Source organism: Dromiciops gliroides, chromosome 5, assembly GCF_019393635.1.
Source record: "Dromiciops gliroides isolate mDroGli1 chromosome 5, mDroGli1.pri, whole genome shotgun sequence".
NCBI classification, from domain to species: Eukaryota; Metazoa; Chordata; class Mammalia; order Microbiotheria; family Microbiotheriidae; genus Dromiciops; species Dromiciops gliroides.
The window spans coordinates 228,441,717-228,455,810 of record NC_057865.1 but is presented as its reverse complement, the minus strand read 5'-3'; the positions used below and the strand labels follow the sequence as shown (position 1 = coordinate 228,455,810).

General features: G+C 37.2%; 1 pseudogene; it reads right to left on the bottom strand.

Moving 5' to 3' along the window:
• Positions 1–6,755: 6,755 nt before the first annotated feature.
• LOC122730194 lies at positions 6,756–6,878 on the bottom strand (annotated as a pseudogene).
• Between the last annotated feature and the right edge of the window lie 7,216 nt (positions 6,879–14,094).

Here is a 14,094-nt window from a genome sequence, read left to right as displayed (position 1 = left end):
CCTACTATTTGGCTAGCTCAGAAGACTGAGAGTTATCTTCATCTTCTTCATAAGATAAAGATTGAAACAGTTACATAAAGAAGGAAGACCTCTCTCCCTCATGATTCAGGTGTGTTTTTTTTTTCATTTCCCCAAAAAACATCTTCTTTAGTTTCTCTGAAACCATCTCTCCTAGTTCTCTCTTCTCAATCTCTCAGAATCTGCCAAGATAGAATTCTCTCAAAGAATGACACCTAAAACTATATTCCACAAGCTTCTCTATGACTTATAAAGTACAATTTCTATAGCCTTTGTAGGGGTTGCATTAAAATATCCATATAACTTCAAACTCAATTTTCTACTTTATATTTCACTGAGAGACATAGTCTCTTTTGAGAAAAGAAGGGGGGAAATGGTGCATGTTTATTCATGTAAGTGAAAGTATCTTAGCAACTAATCTCCATCAGCTTTAATTATTTAATCCATGGAACAAGTAAGATTGAGAAATGGAAATTATGTAGCATAGTGCATTTAGCACTAAAATTGAAGTCAAGGATACTGAATCCAGATTCAGACACTTCCTACTTATGTGACCCTATCCAAGCCTGCCTCAGTTTCCTCATCTGTAAAATGAGGATAATAATAGAACCCTACCTCCCAGAGAATAAAATGAAATAATATATATAAACCACTTTTCAAATCTTAAAACATGTTAACTATGATGACAAAGTATGAATGCATGCATAACATTTGGGGAAATGTATTTTGAAAATGAATTGTGATATTACCCTCTTTTTGATATGTCAGTTTAAAGTAGAGATCTTTTACTCCTTGGAATATGAGGAAGGAAGGAGGAGGAGGAGGAGAAGAAGGAGAAGGAGAAGGAGAAGGAAAAGGAGAAGGAGAAAGAAAAGGAGAAGGAGAAAGAGGAGGAGGAGGAAAAGGAGGAGGAGGAAAAGGAAGAGGAGGAGGAGAAGAAGAAGAAAAAGGAGAAGGAAGAGAAGGAGAAGGAGAAGGAGATGGAGAAGGAGAAGGAGAAGAAGGAGAAGCAGAAGGAGAAAGAGGAGGAGGAGAAGAAGGAAGAAGAGGAGGCAGATATGATTATAGCAATAGTAACTACAATAATCACAAGCATTCATAAAGTAATTTAAGGTTTTCAAAGTACCTTATAAACCTGGGAAGGTAGCATGATGAGTTAATTCTTCTGGTCATTTATATCCAACCTTCAACAGAGTTTACCTGACTAATTTAACCTTATGAAAACATCGGGGCTTTCAGGACCAACTTGGCACAAATATTGTTTTCCTAAAATTAGGCCAGACCTTGAGCAGCCCTTTGGCTATGGACCTTTGGTCATATATAACCTTATAACCTTTTCTATAGGCCCAATCTTTGACTCAAACAGCCATGCTTTAAATAATATCACCAAATTGAATTACAATATTTTTTTCAAGGTTGAACTTACTTTGAAAACTCACATATGAAAAGCATAACTTCACTCTTTTCAAAATGTTATGTTGGGGTTTTTTAGGCCAATCAAAGGATTCTTTTTCAAGGAGATTTTTAGCAGTAGTCAACTTGTATCAATTCTAAGTGAAAAAGAAATATATATATAAAGATATAAGCTAACTATAATAATAATAATAATACCGCAAACACTCTCCTTCTACTAACAATACTTCTATTTTGTACTTGGCACTCCAGTACCAAATGGGCTTTATTCTAAGTCTGCCTGTATGTGAAGGACAAATATTGGCCTAAATCTGGATTGTCTGAGAGAGTTATTCTTTGTGTGAAGGCTACTCTCTTCAATTATTTATTTACAAAATGTAGATCCAAACCATTATCTTTTTAATGAAGTTTTCATTTATTTAAATTGCAGTAGGTCTACATGAGTCAGTTGAATGTTCCTGAAATGATGATGGACCAGCCTCTTTCCCTTTTCTCATTTGCCTTTAAGGCTTCTCAGTTTTCAGAATTAATCACGTGGGGAGCAGGACAGCATCAGCAAAGGCATGGCAGAAAAATCAACATTGCACTTTCAGTAGACTCCTCTCCTACAACCTACTTTAATGCCTCATTAAAGCTGACCCTGAGTTCTCATAGGCTTCTCTAGGCTGGTGGAAGGTAAGCCTTGGTGGATTGTTCAAGCTGAAAAAGTCTTTGAGGTTAGGTCTAGTAATGCACTGTTGTTCAAGAACCAATACAGTTAAGTTTGGAGAGGCTTAACATCATGTTCACCATGGGATGATAAATTTTTCAGAGCCAGGAACTCTGGAAGATGCCTCAAGCACTGAAGTATTGCATAGAGGGAGTGAGATCAATGAATTTCGAAAAACATTCATTAATGATCTACCATGTGCAAAGTAAATTCTAAATGCTTGAGGAAGTATAAAGTTAAGTGGACAAAGCCCCTCAAAGCACTTAAAATCCAGTATATATGCATATGGCTTAGTAAGGCTGAGTACGGTGAAAAGTTTGTGTCAGAGAATAGTAGGAAAATATGTGTGTACATGTGTGTGTGTGCATGCGCAGGCGAACATGCATGCATATATGCAGGAGTTATTGAAGCCAGCTCAAATACTCAAAAAGTCAATTGTTAAATTTTCTGCACAAGCCTGGGAAATTAGCCAATGCTACAAATCAGAGTTTGATTTGTTGTTTAGTTGGTTTATAAACTTAAGAAAGTGATACAGCAAATGTTAATAATGTGAATTAAATTTTAAAGTATATTATTTTGTGTATTTTTTTCAGAGAACGGATTTTTGTTTTTGTTTTTGTTTTTGTTTGGGTTTTGGTGTTGTTTTTTTCAGAGAGCTGATTGTTAAACATTTTTAGTACACCACTGGAAATTGGGCTGAAAATACAAAGGGAAGGACTAAAGTATGGAGACTTTGGAAAAGCAGGCAGAGGAGTTTAGGTTTAATGTGATAGGCAAGAGAATTCCTCTCCTTCCCACTCACCAGACTATGCCACTATGTTTCAGTTGCCTTCTGTCCATAAAAGTTACCTCCACCTCTTCTCCCACTGGTGAGTTCCTCCAGGAACCTCCATTTTGATGTCAGGCACATACTAGTCATTCTTTTCCTGGCTTTGAATCTTACTCTCCACACTCCACCCCCCATGCATCTGAGGGGGTAGTTTCCTTCCCACCTCTGTTTTCCAGGTCCCTTTTGTGTGGTGTCTTCCCCTATTAGAATGCAAGTTCCTCCAGGATCGAAACTGCCTTTTTGCCTTTATTTGTATCCCCAAATTTGAGATGTGTATCCCAAGATCTTAGCAGAGTGCTTGGCACAGTTCTTAATAAATGCCTGTTGATTTGATTTATTGATTAAGACAAATGATAGAGTATTTAATAATGCATTTCCCTATATTTCTTTTCAAACTGATCATCATTTTTCTTTTCAGAGAAATCTAATCCAAAAAGACCTCAGAGATCACTTAGAATCAACAGTCTCATTTTTCAGATAGAGAAACTGAGGACCAGAGAGTTAAAGAACTTACCAAGTACAAACAGCTAATTAGCAGCATAGCTAGGATTTGAAGCGAACCCCCATTTCAGCATTATTTTCTTCAATGCTTGAGGTAAAAGTCATCAGTAACCTTTGGCTTTAACTTTAGGAGCGTGGTTGGGATGGAAACCAGGTTTTAAGGTTCAAGGGGGAACTGTATGGTGATAAACTATAGACATCAGGAACAAAAAATTTGTATGAGAGACTTGGAAGTGAATTGAAACATGATAGTTCTAGGGGGCAAATGGGGCAAGTGAAGAATTTCATGGTAGTGGATATTTGTGCAAGTTTGAAACCAGAGATCATGGGATCTTATGTCTAGAGCTATTGGGGACCTCAGAGGTCATGTCATCCTAACCCATCATTTTACTGATGAGAAAACAGAAACTAAGAGAGGTTAAGTAAGTTGCCCAAGGTCACTAAAGAAGCAAGTAACAGAGGTGAGACTTGAACCAGCATCCTTTGACTGCTCTGACAGTGTTTGGTTTCCCCCTTAGTGTACCGTTCTATTCAGGCTGTACTATGAGACTTTGAAAAGATCCAGGGAAGAGAACAAAGATGCTAGAGATAGAAGGGGTAGATGTGGAAATAAGGGAACCCCCACCCCCGCCAAGAGTCAGGAAAAGGGCATCTAGGTAGTGCAGTAGAAAGAATTCTGGGCCTGGATCACAAAGACTCTTCTTTACAAGTTCAAATCTGGCCTCAGACACTCACTAGTTGTGTGACCGTAGACAAGTCACTAATCCTCTTTGCCACAGTTTCCTCATCTGTAAAATGATCTGGAGAAAGAATGGCAAACCACTCCAGTGTCTTTGCCAAAAAGAAAAGGGGCTGGGGGTCATGAAGAGTCAGACGTGACTAAACAACAACCACAAGAAGTCAGGGAAAAATAGAATCTTAGAGGGAAAATTGCTGTACTTAACTTCAGAGGTGAGAGATAAATCTTCCTTTAATTCTGGAGGGAAAGATGAAATGATAGATAAAGATAAACTGAAGGAGGGATAGGCCATATACTTAATGATTAAATCAGGATCCAAAAAGATTTTGACAGGCCAGAATTATGATTCATATCTAATAAGCTGGAATTCATTTGAAATAAATATAAAGTATTGTAAGTGATTTTTTAAAAAAAATTCCAACTGCATAAGTAAAGGAAGGGGAAGATGTGGCAAGCCAACAGTTACTATGGAGGGAAAAGGGTATAGGTCTTTTAGTAGACTGAAAACTCAATGTGACTTGAAATTAACATGGCAGCCTGAGCAACAACAAAACAGCTAATGCTCTTATCAGTTGAATTAAGGGGAAGTGTGTGCAGAATTGAGAGAGTTGTTAGTCCTATAACAATCTGTTCAAGTAAAACCGTATCTGGAATGTCATGTTTGATTCTGGGTATTTCACTGAGTACTTTGATAAGCTAGAGAATGCCCAAACGAAGATAACAAAGATAGGAAGCAAACTGGAGATCAGGTCAATAACTACAAATGGATAGACTAAAGGAAACTGGAGATGTTTAGCCTGAAGAAGAGAAGACTTGGGGATGGGATGAGTGGACTGGGTAACTGGCTTCCATATATAAAAGATTGCACTGTTGAAAGGGGAATCCCCCCCCCCTTGACCCCATAGGACAGAACTAGGAATTCTGTATCAAAGTTACAGAGAAGTACGTTTAAGTTTGATGTATGGATAAAACTTTTTAATATCAAGCTGAAGGGAGATAGCACATTCTTCCTCACTGGAGGTCTCCAAGAAGAGTCTGTATGGTCATTTGTTAGCAATAGTATAACCAAATATGAGTGGACTAGGTGACCTAAGAAAACCTTTTGAATTTGAGATTTTATGGTTCCAAATTTATGGTCAAAATGGGATCAAATAAGTTATCAGGAATCTTCACCAGTTTGCTTTTGTGTAACCTCCAAGTCATTCATTAGACTAAGTCTTCGTGTTAAATTCCCTACTTTTAACAAAAAAAATCTATACTTTCCAAAGGATTTTGTTTCTAAAACTCTATGTAATTGAGATGGGCCAATAGTGAGCAAATCAGCAGTGATGCAAAATTCATGTACTGCAACACAAACCCTTCAGGCTCACTTGGAAAAAGTCCCCAGCTAACAAATTTTTGGCCCAAGATGAGAAAAACACATTTTAATGCTGCTGATACATATATATTTTATTCAGTTCTATCTCAGAAGGAGACTGTTTGAGAGGAGCAAGATGTCAGAAACACAGAACTAACACTGTATGTAGAAATTTCTGATCTTAGAATCACTTTATATCCTTCATAGCTTCTGAAATACTGAGTAGCCCCTTGTTAAATGACGTGATTCTCCTCTTGTTCCCTTCTGACCACAATATTCATTATGAGTTACATTCAATAATCAATAAGAAGAGGCAACTAAGTGTCACAGTGGATAGAGCACTGGGCTTGAAATCACAAAAATTCATCTCCATCAGTTCAAATTTGGCTTCAGACACTAGCTGTGTGACTCTGGGCAATTCACTTAACCCTGTTTGCCTCAGTTTCCTCATCTGTAAAATGAGCTGCAGAAGGAAATGGCAAACCACTCCAGTGTGTTTGCCAATAAAACCCCAAATGGGGTGATGACACAAGTGAAGAGTCAGACACAACTAAAACAATTCAACAACAACAATCAATGAGATGCATCTTTACAACTTCATGGCATGGTTATCACAGGATTTAAGGTCACCTCTAGATAAATTGTGCCTCTCAGGCAACAATTCTAGTTTCCCCCTCATGTTCTTTGCACATTAAGACATCAAATTTCAATATATATTGATGTTTATATAGCATCCAAACCACTAGTCAATTTAGTAAGGAAGCCAGTCAGTTCAATTAAAAAAAATATTTTGTCTAACTGGGTGTTTGTCAACACTCTGACTGATTGAATGTGGGTATTATTGGCCCCACTTTAGAAATAAAGAAACTGGCTCTCAGAGAAGTTACATGATATGCCCATATCCATATAACTAGCAAGTGATGGAGGCAAGGGTCACACCCAAATTTCTCATTACTTAATGTCCAGTACATTTTTCTGCTCTACCTCCCTGCCTAATGGAGCTGGCAGCACCATGAGGAGTGACTTATAATTGAAGAAAAACAAAATAAAAATTCCACCTTGTCCCACCTTTTGACCCAAAGAGAACAATAGACCAGACTGGACTAAAGTGATGAGGTGCTACCATAAGAGATTCTATTGAGACTTTATTGACTGGAACACACATCTTTGGGACTGCCATTTACTCTTCAAAAATTTTTTGTTTGTTGCCCTTCATTTTTTTCACGAATTTGCATGTCATCCTTGTGTAGGGGCCATGCTAATCTTCTTCGTATCATTTCAATTTTAGTATATGTGCTGCTGAATCGAGCACTGTTCTTCATTTTTTTTTGCTATTTAAAAAAAATAAACATTTTTATTTGTAGTTTGGGGTTCCAATTTTTATCCTTCTTTCCCTCCCTCTCTGAGGTAGCAAACAATTAGATATGGGTTATACATGTATGATTATGTAAAACATTACCATATTTGTCATTGTGTACAAAAAAAACTTGAATAAAAGAAAAAATGAAAGAAAGTTAAAGATAGCATGCTTCAGTCTGTTCCATCAATATCAGTTCTTTCTTTGGAGGTGAATAGTATGTTTCATCAATAGTCCCTTGGAATTGTCTTGGATCATTGTATTGTTGAGAATAGTCAAGTCATTCATAGTTCTTCATCAAACAATATTGCTGTCTCTGTACAATGTTCTCTTGGTTCTGCTTACTTCACAATACATCATTTAATACGTGTCTTTCCAGGCCTTTCTGAAGTTATCCTGCTTGTCTTTTCTTGTGGCACGATAATATTCCATCACCATCATATACCATATCTTGCTTAGCCATTCCCCAATTGATGGGCATCCCTTTGATTTCCAATTCTTAGCTACCACAAAAAGAGCTGCTATAAATATTTTTTTTTACAAATAGGTCTTTTTCTCCTTTTGGGGATATCTTTGGGATATAAACCTAGCAGTGGTATTGCCAGATCAAAGGGTATGCATAGTTCTATAGCCCTTTGGGCATAGTTGCAATGTCCTTCATTTTTAAATAAAAATTTCTTCTCAATATTGTGAACTGTGTATTTGTGATTAACTGATGGGGAAGGTGTAGTCATTTCTTCACATTTCCTGAAAGCCAAGAAGCAAGAAAATCCCCTAATATATTCAGGCCCTTTGTATCAAAAAACAAACAAAAAAAAATCACAATCTCTGAAACAAGAGTTACATGAACCACTAACTTTGATACCAGGTAGATTATGATAGGCATAAACTAGAGTTTATTAAAATTCTATTAGAAAACAGAAAGAAATCAGAGAGATCCTTTTCTTTTTTTAAGTTGCATTTTTCCCCTTTTTTTTCTTTTTCTTTCTGCAGGGCAACGAGGGTTAAGTGACTTGCCCAGGGTCACACAGCTATTACATGTCAGGTATCTGAGGCCGGATTTGAACTCAGGTACTCCTGAATCCAAGGCCGATGCTTTATCCACTGCACCACCTAGCTGCTCCGACAAATATTTCTTGATTCATTGAACAGTCAACAAGTCAGTCAACATTCATTTATTAAATTCCTACCATATGCCAGGCATTGTGCTAAGCATTGGGGATACAAGGATTTTGACATTTAATGGGGATACAACATGCAAACAGCTATGTACAAACAAGCTATGTGGAAATTAAATTGGAGATAACAGAAGAAAGACACTAGATTTAAGAGGGACTGGGAGGTTTCCTGCAGAAGGTAGGAGAAAACAATGAATGTTGTATTTTTTACCTCTTTAGCCCATTGTGACTAAAAATCTGCCTGTTCCTTTCTACCACCCTCATCAAGAATACCTTCCATGAATATGTGGATTATCCTCATTAAAATTTCATTCAGATGAGAAAACATGCAATGAGTTCCTGATTATTAATACTCTCTCAAACATTTTTTGGGGTAGTAATAAAGTCTAACTTGTTCTCCCCACCCCCTACACATTTGGTAACCTCCTCTCCTCCAGATACCTTGAGAATTGTTTCCTCAATGGCCTCAAAATTGGATTACTTCCAGTGCTGATCCCCTCAGCACAGTCCTTTTTTTTTTTTTTTTTTTTTGCAGGGCAATGGGGGTTAAGTGACTTGCCCAGGGTCACACAGCTAGTAAGTGTCAAGTGTCTGAGGCCGGATTTGAACTCAGGTACTCCTGAATCCAGGGCTGGTGCTTTATCCACTTCGCCACCTAGCCGCCCCCTCAGCACAGTCTTGATTTAGTCCATCTGCTTTTTCCATCTTTGTTTTTTTTTTTTAATGCCATTTCCACTTCCTCAAGAAGCACACCCAGAATGGTGATGTTAGGATCCAACTATAGTAGAACTATTTGATGGTGAAAAGTCTATTACAAAAGTCTTTACAGATATTTTCCACCTTTCATGTATTTGCTGTTCTCCTTCCAATTTTGACCTCAAATGCCTGCAAGATGACTTTGCTTAGTTGGGGCTCTCTCCAAGTTTTCTTCAAACTTGCTTTACTTTCCACTGCTTCTCACTGTTTTATGAGGTGATGCTGCTTATAATCCAAATAATTGGATTGTGGATCACCCAAAGGGCAGGAGAGAGGTGCTTTGTGAGCATAAGAAAGCTAAAACACATGAAAAATATTGTGGTACACAGGAGGGGAATCACTGCAATGTGAAAAGAATCCTAGGAAGGGTCTCAGCATGTTGGATGGACCCTGTAGTATATCAGAGTTGATGTGTGATAGCTCACTCAAATACATTTAGTGAAGCCTGTAGGCCATACACCACTCCTAATATCCTTGCTAGCAAATAGCAAATTTCCATGTTTGGAAAAGAAACAGCTCTTAGAGATCTGCCAGATGCCTGGAAGAGAAGGTTTTACCACAGATGTACCATGTCCACACTGCAAGGCATATAAATTTAATCCAATCCAAAGTATAATTTTTGCATGTTATTTTCCTCATTAGACTATAAACTCCTTGAGAACAGGGACTATTTTGTGTCTTTCTTTGTATTCCCAATGCTTTAAATAATGTCTGGTATATAGTATGTACTTAATAAATGCTTCTTGACTAATTGGCATTGCTCTCCAGATCTGACACCATGCCTTGATGTGAGAACTGACTAACCCTTACCTTCTGGAAGCACCTCTTTGGAGTCTTAGGAGGTAAGAAAAGCTCAGTTCTACCAGAATACTGGATCTTGGTATTGCTCCTATATCTTTTTTATGGAGCTAAGGAAATTCATCCTTGGTTTGATATTTTTGGGTATGTGCTTTTCATTTTCCATAACTCATGTCCTTCATTGACTCTGGCCATTTCTAAACTACCAAGTGGCACAAGTCACACCTCACCTTGATCAAGACCCATTGACCAACTGCACTTAGTACAGAACCTGGCACATAGTAGGCACTTAAATGTTTACTGATTGATTGATTATGACAAGACATGGACAAGAGTCACATGTGTATGAGGTCTTGAGTGCAGACAGATTGGCTATCTGCATTGGTGGAGGGAACATTCTCATTATAGTTCACAATTCCATTGGCATATTGGAAATAATCCTGACAAGTACAGTGCAGTTTATCTTTCTGTATGTATTTTAAATATACTTATATTTATACATTCCATCTTACCCTACAAACTACGTAAGCTCTTTGAGATCAGGGTCTGCTAAATTTTTGTCATTGTACCACCAGTACCTAGCACAGTGTATAGTATATATGGGTTTAATAAATGCTTGTTGGGGGCAGCTAGGTGGCACAGTGGATAAAGCACCAGTTCTGGATTCAGGAGGACCTGAGTTCAAATCCAACCCAGACACTTGACACTTACCAGCTGTGTAACCCTTGGAAAGTCACTTAACCCTCATTGCCCTGCCCCCCAAAAAGTTACTGTGTAATAAATGCTTGTTGATCACTTATAAGACAATGAGCTATGGTATTTTGTTAATGAAGTAATTAATATAAAGTTTATGTTATAGCCCTACATTGCGAAACAATAGTTTTGTGTAGCATCACATAGAGAAATTCAAGAGATAACTGTGACAATGACATAGACTTAACCCTGCCTAATGCTGTTAATTTGCTCATATAAGATGGAATAGCAGTCAGCTCCATAGAAATGACATAATCCTTGTACATGGATGACCAGTTCAGAAATGCTTTGATGAAGAGTTGATACAGTGGGGTTTGGTTGTATAATACTAACAGTGTCCTCCTGAGACCAAACAATTTTTGACAAGTTTTCTAATATGACAACTTTGTAATGGCCCCATAAAATACATCATTATGAACTTACTCAAGATATTAAAATGTGATAATTTTCATCAATAGGATTTTTACTTGTAAATAGTATATGTATACTAGAGAGGTTGCATGTAACATTTGTACAAATTGAATCATATGTTAATGCATTATGGGTACTTTCAATTCAGTGGAATCCTATGAGGAATATTTTTTGTAAAGATGTTTTTGTGAAACAAATGATCGCCCTCATTTTATCTCTAATGTAATCAAATGTTTTTATATCCTATGGTTATGCACTGAAAATAGGGCTAATTTCTTATTTCATACCATGTTACAACTATAGCCCAACTGTGCCTTTAAACTCTGTTGCATCTGGAGATGAGAGCTAAGAGGCAGTATTGTATAATAGGCAGAAATGGGGAGTTAAAGTCAGAGACCTAGATTCAAAATCCACCTCAGACTGTGCAACATAAAGTGAGTGGCTCTTAGAGCCTCAGTTCCTTCGTATGTAAACTGGGCATATTAGACTCTGTAACACTTACCTCGAAGGGTTTTTTTCAGGATCAAATGAGCTAATGTGTCTAAAGAAATGGTTCTGAAAACTTTATGATGATTTATAAATGCCACTTCTTCTTGTTGTTGTTGTAGTTGTTGTGGGATCACAAGAACAAAGAATCATAAATCTCTATCTAGAAGGAATCTCAGAAACAGCTAGTTCAAATCTCTCATTTTACAGAAGAGGAAACTGAGTTTCAGAGAGTTCAAGTGACTTTCCTGAAGTCATTGGGGATACAAGTCAATAGTTGTTTGATTCAAAGAGTAATAAATAGCACCTTGTATATTCAATGCTACTGATCTCTCATAGTGTCTAGATCACTGGGTTTCTTTACCCAAAACTTGAGGGGTGGGGATTAGTTCCAAAAGAGGGCACAGTATGTATTTCATACGTGCTGTATGAAGACCCAGTGGTTTGTTTCCATCATAGTAATTTGATATGTGTGTTGTTGTTTTATTGGGGTCTTTTTTGAGTGGAGGGGTGAGAGACTGGCTTAGTGTTTTATGATCTCAACAATGAACTTTATTATTTTCAAATAAATTATTTAGTTGTTTTTTGTTTCCTTTTAACATCATTGTTATGTTACACCCCTTCTCCTCTCAGTAAACTCCAATGACTCCTTATTTCCTCTAGGCTCAAATTATAAACTCCTCTGTTTGACATTTAAATCTCTTCACAATGTGGACCCTTTCCAGCCTCTCCAGCCTTCTTTACACAATACTCTCCTCTTAAAAGTCTGTACCACAGCCACACTGCCCTTCTCACAGCTCTACACACAGGATTCTCTATCTCCTTCTTGGGGCCTTTGTCCTGGCAATCTCCCCCTGCCTATTAAGTACTTCCTTCTTACCTCTGCCTCTTGAAATCCTTCCAGGTTTCCTTCCAAGTTCAGCTGAATCACCAGCTTTTATAGCCTTTCTGGTCCCCATCTGCTAGTATACTTCTTCCCCAAACAAACTTGTAATCACTTCACGTCTATTACTTATATCTTTACCTATTTCCATGTTGTCTCACTCATTAGAATGTAAGTCCCTTGAGAGTAAAAACTGTTTTACTTCTGTCTTTGTATCTCAAGTGTTTGGCACAGTCCCTGACATATACACTTGATCAATACAATCGACTTATTTACCCACCCACCCCTCTCTCTCTGGGAAAAAAGAATACAGTCTAACAAAACATATTAACATATTAGCCACATCTGACAGGTAAGATCTTATTCTACTCCATAGTCCATCTTACTGTCAAGAGGAAGGACATTTATTTAACTGTCAGTCCTCTGAAGTCAACATTGGACACAACACAATGGGGAGTCCTGATATTTTTGATTGGTGTTTTTCTTTATATTTCTGTGATTAAACAATGAACCCAACATACATTAGTTCTCTATGGACAATTTAGAACAACTAAACATGGGCTTTCAAAAATTCAAGTTAATATGCAGTATAGGACCTGAGAATAGCTAGTATTTAGGGTTTCCCAATCATTGAGTTCTAATTTTTGCTTCTGAATATATTGTATCACAACTAACAGTGGATACCATCATTAAAATGGTTTTTAGTACCAAATATGTGGCAGTATAAGCTAAATTTTAGGGTTCTTTTTCTTTTTTTTGCCAAACCAAACAGTGTGGGAATGTTTTCTTCCAAAAATTTTGACATTTTAAAACTGATTCTTTGAAAATATATATATTTATAATAATAGAACATATGTCTTAAAAACGTTTTTCCTCCTTCCAGGAAGAACTTATACCTACCTGACTATAAACAGATTTTTTGTTTATTTGAGCTCTTCTTTTCCAATTCCTGCCCCTTTATGATCCATACTAGCCCTCACATAGCATTTTCTATTAGTGTCATCAGGGTGGAATAGTGATGGTGGTAGTATCCTTACTCCATTAGAATCAGTGTCAGCTTCTCATACCACGTTCTTTGTATACAACGTCTACAAGTTGTATTGTCTGAGAGAGCTACTTGTCAAGCTAGTGGAAGGGAATGTGTTTTTAATATATATTCTGCCAAAGAGAACACTGAAAAGAGATAGTGAGATGAAGGTTTCTTGCTGCTGACAACAACTTTCTCATTGGAGTCAGATATTATTCTTAAATATTCCATGTATAGCTCCCACTTAAAGTCACAAGTTTTGGGGCTCATCACTAGTCAGGAAAGGTCATAATTTTCTGGTCCAGTACTCAGTTCTACAGTGCCCTGCAGAATCCTGACACCAAAAGCTGATGAAAAGTACATTCTTTGCTTCTGTGTTTCTGTTTGAAATGCTGGACAGGAAGCCCCAGAAGGAAAATCTGACAAGAATTAATGGCTTTTCTCAGGATCCTATAGCTAGCTAGAGATGTAACTTTCTCATCAGTGGTACCAAAAAAATTTTCTCCTGAGACACTATTTTTTTAAGTTGTGGGGTTTTTTATGGATTTGAAAAAAATGTCAAGGGAGAATATTTGCTGATATGCACTTCATATTCTAATAACTTAAACATTAGCTTTATTAGTAATGAGCCTTCACACATATTTGTGGAAACTTTGGTTTGACCCTCTCCCACTATCTACAGGACTCTTGGCATTGGAGCATGGAAACTCGGGTTCCAGTCCTGGCTGTACCACTTGCTAGTTATGTCGCCATAAGCAAATAACTTCACCTGATGAGTCACAATTTCATCTGCAAAATAAACCGAGTAATACTTGCACTACTTAATTCACTGAACTGGTAAATCAAGAAAACAAGCATTTTTTAAACACTTATGTGTAA